Raw genomic sequence first — 6,482 nt, 5'->3', positions numbered from 1 at the left:
TATTTATTAAAAATACGATAATAAAATATTGTTATAAAATAAATTTTTGTTATATTTAAAGTATTAAAAATTGTTTGAATTTAAAATTAAAATTATAAAAAAAAATTTTACCGATAAATTCATATACAAAAACACGTGTTTTTTAATTAACATTTCGATTTTTCGGAAGAGCTTTTGTGATTTAAAAAATACTATACACATTTTCAACCAAAATATTTTATGAAGGAATATATTTTGTTTTAATTATTGTTATTTTAAATTTAAACAATAATGTTTAAATACTTCAAACATTAAAAAAGTTGTTTCTTTGGTATAAATATTTGATTATTTCAATTTAAAAAATAATTTGTCAAAGAACAATGCTTTCCACACTTGTTTATCTCGAAATGTCTTTTTATAATACTTTTTTAAAAATTAAAAATATGATTTTTCGAGAACATTTTTTTTATAATTAAAAGAAAGACTGTACCGAAAACCTGAATCAAGCTTCAGATCTGAAAAAATTCAGCGATACATACATGTCAAACTTTTCTAACCTCAAAAAATCTTTCTACTGCTTTACCGTCATATTTTACGAAGAATGAGAAAATAAGAATTCGACTTCGTAGTACGATGAGGGCAGCACCTCGATAGGGCAGAAAATGTGATGTCCTATATATATACTTCCCCACTCCGACGCCTCGTACCGCATCTACGTTTATAATATCTTTGATTCAACACTGTCAGTCATGATCTAACAAATACATGGTCTAGCCACGCGCAAGTAAAAAAACCGAAGCAATAAGGACCCACCGCTTAATTTCTCCATCTTGGATAAGAAAGGCGTCAAACGTAAGGGATTTTAAAATGCAAAATGTAAGAATAAAAATTTCTTGTACGTTTCAGGTGTATAAATATTTGAATCCTTATAAAATGTTTTATAATAATGTTGAAGATCGTTTAAGGAAAATCCGGATTAACTATAATTTTAGGTTATGTGTTTCGTAACTTCTTTCTGCTGACAAAAAATGACGTATCTGTGTCAAATAAAATGAAATTGAAGTCAAGTGGGAAAGTTCTGACTAAAAGAAAATTATATACTGCAGTGCAGGTTGCCCGCTGGACCGGGAAACCTGGAAAACCGGGAAATTACAGTGAATTTATTTTTTGACCGCGAATGTTACAAAATTTGTATAATAAAAATGTTGCCCAACTTTGATTTCAACCGTTTTTTTTTAAATTTCCTAAATTGTGATTTCTATAGATTATTATACCATTTAGTTTAAAATGCTTAATTCGAAAATCTGTCACTTTAAAAATTTTCCAGTTAAATTTTTTTAATTTTTCAGCATATATTTTAATTGAAGAATTTTCAAATGCAGTTTTAGAGGTTAAAAAAATTAAAAATTAGAAGTTTTTAAAATCGAAGATTTTTTTAAAAAGAACTAGGTGGCCGTCGGACTGGGAAACCGAGAATTTTACGAATTTTCAGAAGAAAAATCTACACAAGCTATATTTTAACAGTTTTAAAAATAATTGAAGTGCAGTTTTGAGGATTTAAACAATTAAAAATTAAAAGTATTTGAAGCTGAAAATTTTTGATAAAAACAGTTTTATTTTATCAACTGTAAATATTAAATGAATAAATTATTTAAAAAATGGATCTGTACTCATGATTTATCAATAATATATTTTTCATTCACAGTTTCAGGTATTCCTTTATATATATTTTTTATATTAAATTTAATAAATATATTTAATAATATATTACTTCTATTAATGTTGTCAGCCATTAAAAGATGTAAACGTGCGTTTGACTATTATCCACTTAAAAATAAATCTATAATAATATAGTCATAATTAAAGGTTTTTATTGAATTTAAAATATTGTGAGTCTAAATTATTTAATTTTTAACCCATTTAATTTGAAATTTTTTAATGTAGAAAAAGAATAAGTATTTAATATTTAGCAATATTTCACTGTTTATTTAAGACGAGTAAATTTAAACCAAATATTGAAAATAAAACAATTCGAAACTGAATTGTTTTACATAGAAAGCTTTGAATCTTTAGATTTTCAAAGAACTTTTGATTTTTTAGCGTTACAATTTTAATTGTTCTATTCAAAAAGTGTTTAATTTGTAAGTGACATTGTTAAATTTTGACGCATAAATAACAATTGAGCACTAATTACTTGAACCACAAAATTTTAGTAATTTTAAGAGATATTTCGAAGTTTTGAAAACATTCAAAATTAATGACAAGCTTGGAATTATTTCAAGTTATTTAAACGAAGTATCTTAACAATTTTTTCAGATCTTCTAAATTAATTTAAAAATTAATCGAAATTTTCCTACAGTTCTTGAAAATCCAGCAAATTAAATAAAATCCTTAAATCTTCCATGTTCTTCTTTGGTCATTTTTTAAATCTCTTTAAAATCTTCTTAAACTTTCTGTTACAATAATTTTTCAAAATGAAAAATAATTTTCAATTTTTCTAAGAATCTTAAGAAAATTTTTATTCTTCTGTAGTCTTTAACAATTTAAGAAAATCTAAATTTTTGTTTGAAATCTACAAAAATATAAAAGTTCTGACAAAAAATTCAAAAATGATTTTGAATTAGGAAAAATTTAAAACCACTTCTCGATTTTTCAATATTTTGAAATAAAATTTTTAATCTTTTGACGGATGCCTAGACTATTTAAAATAAAAATAATTAAACTTCTAAATTAAGAAATGTTAAGGTAAAACATTATTTTTTAATTTTTAATGTGTCTAGCTTAAAATTACTTGGAGTAATATATAATTTTTTCAATTTCTAAAGTTCATTAGTTGATTCTTTAATTTATGCTGTTGAAAATGTTAACGTGGATTTATATTTTTGGAACTAATCTTAATCTTTAAACTCTAAAATTGATAAAATTTCTACATTTTGCAGTTAATTTGCATTTCACTTAAAACTGTTCAATTTAAAAGTGCTAGTACCTTCCAGTTTATACATGTAAGTTATTGAGCATTTGAATACACCATTTTTGAATTAAAAACTTTTAAACTTTAATTTTGAAAGTTTGGAATTCAAGGGTTCTACTTTGAATGCTTAAGTTTGTTGTTTATTGTTTATTACTTTATATGGAAAAATGTTTAGAATATAGTTGAATTTTTAAATTTCATTGGCCGTGAAAAATGTTTGCGAACCGCGAAAAAACCGGAAAATGACCGGGAATTTTTTTGTTCGATTCAAACGGCCAACCTGCATGGCCCATCGCTTAAAAATGATAATAAATATGCTTTATTTATTCAAAAACACTTTCTTAATTTGAAGGACGATGCGATCGAAGGATATTCAATATATTAAATATTTATTCATAATTATCGATATTCTTGTTCTTTATTGTTTTTTACAATTTGTGTTGCGTTTGCAATATGATAAATATATTAAGTGTGGAAAGAGAGAAGGTGGCCAGCGACGATTTTTTGGAAGTGGGGTTTTTTTGTTCCAAAATACTAAAAAATTCTGATACACATCGAGGTAAGAAGATCATTATTTTTTTTTTAATTAAGACGATTTTCAGAGACCATATAAATCTAACCTCGAAAGTAAAACTCAGTTTTCTCCGAACTGAATGACTTTTTTATTAAACTTTTCCCTTCTATATTCAGTAACTCTACGTATCGCTGGGATGGTACGTGCATTTATTTTTATTAAGTATTTCATTTCTTATCACTATCTCGGGCCGAATAAGACAGTTTAAAAAAAAGTGTAAACCTGATTCGGAGGCGAAAATTCATTTTTTTAAAAGGCGATATGAATTTGAAGCAAACTTTTACTGCTACCAGGAAGAATTTTCATTTTGTCAGTTACTCCCGATATCATATGAAATCACATTGTATCACATTAAAAACTTCTCTTATTCTTAGCAGACTATGTTCAAAATTACCATAAATGTTCACAAACCCCTATAATATTGCATACATTTACATATACGTTTTATATGTAAATTCAGAAGAATGTCAAAATTGTGCCATATGGCAAATTATTGTCTAATTAATGTAGGAATAATAGGTCTTACTTTTAATACATACAAATGAAGCTAATACTAATTAACTTTCCACGATGGCGATTTGTAGAGAAAGGTTTCTCTGGAAAATTTCGAAGACAACGTAAATCTTGATTTTTTTTCCTAAATATCTTTATGAAGGGCAATTTATCCCGCACATATCATTTTCATTTGAAAAGTTACAAAAGTTTTTTTCATTACTCCATAAAAATAGCATAGAAAAGAATATTTTAATTTTGGTTTGCAATTTCCTTTTGTTATTTCCGCTTAGAAAACATTCGCATGAAAATTGAGTACCAGTGAACCATTCCTAACAGTTTTGAAACTTTTTCATGCATCTCTTTTCCTTGCGCGTGCCTCCTTCCTTTCTTTTTTTTCCGCTCTTGGGTTAATGCCCGATTTAAATTGCGTAATTTTAAGTACGTCCTTGTACGCACTAGACATAGCAAAACTTTCTTATCGATGTCTTTATCAAGTTTTGCGCTGGTTCGTGATGCAACAGTCTCAAAAATGTTGGATTCCTTCGAAAATGTTGGCCCGTGGTAAGCCTGAAATTCAGCATCCATAATCTCAGCTGCTTTAATTAATTTCGGGAATGGATACTTCAAATATTCATTTGAAATGTGACAGATCCAGTCACCCTCGGACTTCTGTGGCATAGATGACGTCTATATGTAATTCAGCCCCTCTTCCGACATTTTTTCTGCGGCCATTGCAAGTTCAACTGCCTTCAGAAGGGCTTCTTCATCAACTGTGGGAACGTAGCTTTGTGGACATGTCACTGAAATGAAATTAAGAAAAATTTTAATAAAAAAACGGACAATGTTCTCATAATGAATTGTGTAGTGGTAAAAAAAAGAATTTTTCTGACACATTTGACAAAATACATTTAATGCATATACGAACCTGTTGGACAATCCTCATCCTCGTCATTATCTGCTGTTTTGTATTCGTCGGAAAGACTGAGAAGAATTTCGTCTCCCAGCTCGCCTTCTTCGATAAACAGGGCTTTCGATAGCGCTTCAAACCTTGCGCTTTCTTCCTTGCCTTCCACAAGGTCATTTCTTTCAATTGTGGTTCTTTAACTTCATTATTTCGACCGTCAAAATTGGTTGAAGAGTTCAAAGTCGAAGTGCTGGAAGTGTTTTTATGTGCATCCTGCACTCCCTCCAAATCAGATCCGTTGATGAGGCTCTTTTCTTCCAAGTCTTTTTCGGTAGTGCAGCCTTCCGAAAGTGCCTCCATCGCGTGTTTTCCTAAGATGAAGGTTTGCAAACGGTGCGTCACTTTAAGGCCGTGGGATGATCGTGGCCTCTTCCCAGTCCACGAATGAAAGAAAAGAAGTTCTCCAGAACATCTTGATTCAGTCTATTTGTCAGGATGTATTGGATATCCTTGCCAATTCCAAAAGCAGTGGCTCCACTACGGTCATACTTTGCCCTGACATTTAGTAAATCGAACCAATCATTAAAGAGTTGCAAAACTTTACTAGTTTCTTCACAACCCTTGAAATCCTTGAAATTCTCTATCCAAATAGTAAGAACTGCTGTAGACAAAACGTCAGTGCCTTAGCATTTTTATTGGAAAAAACTTGCGTGGCTAATTCAACTTTTTGCCGCGCATTTCCTTTACAATATAAATGCTCCAGGGTTAAGGAAAAGGCACATTTCAAATCGTTGCAGTTGATCTGCAGCAATTTTTCCAGGTACCTCTTATCTGTTTTTTGGCCATGTAATTCAAAAAGGGTATCAATCAGATGATTCCTTGCTAACTCCATTAAGTGGGGGACGTCTGCAAAAACATGCACTTTTGTAGTCGGATGCGAGGGATGTTGGAAGTACACATTCTGCTCCTCTTCTATGCCGATACCGAGGTCGGTCCACAATCGGATGTTGGAAGCATGCATGTCGGACACCATTCCCACAACTGTGTATCCACATTCCTCCAACTGCCGTATAATATCTAATAAGATATCTTTGGTCCTTGCCGTGTCGAAATCAGGTGTATACATATGAAACCGGTATTGCCATTTAGCGGCCAGTAGGCACACTTGTAGGCACTTTCGGAACTTACCATTTGTGCTAATTGGCGTATTGTCATCTGTCAACAATATCCAATACCAAACATTTCAAGTTTCATATGACATCGTGATTTTTTTCGCTCTTGAAAATGTCGAAATACGTGCCTTCAAACAACGATTTGCGGGGAGCATTAATTTTCTGTTTCCATTTGGGTAAATCGGCGATAGAATCTCATCGAATGCTTGTCGAAGCTTACGAAGAGCATGCTGTTGGTCGAACGCAGTGTAATGAGTGGTTTAACAAGTTCAAAAGTGGCAATTGTGATGGGAGAGACGCTGACCGCGGCAAACCACCGAAATCGTTTGAGGACGTCGAATTGCAGGCTTTGCTGGATGAAGACGATGGTCAGACGCAAAAACAGCT

Source organism: Belonocnema kinseyi, chromosome 9, assembly GCF_010883055.1.
Source record: "Belonocnema kinseyi isolate 2016_QV_RU_SX_M_011 chromosome 9, B_treatae_v1, whole genome shotgun sequence".
In the NCBI taxonomy this organism is placed as follows: Eukaryota; Metazoa; Arthropoda; class Insecta; order Hymenoptera; family Cynipidae; genus Belonocnema; species Belonocnema kinseyi.
Note: the sequence above shows the minus strand (reverse complement) of the source record.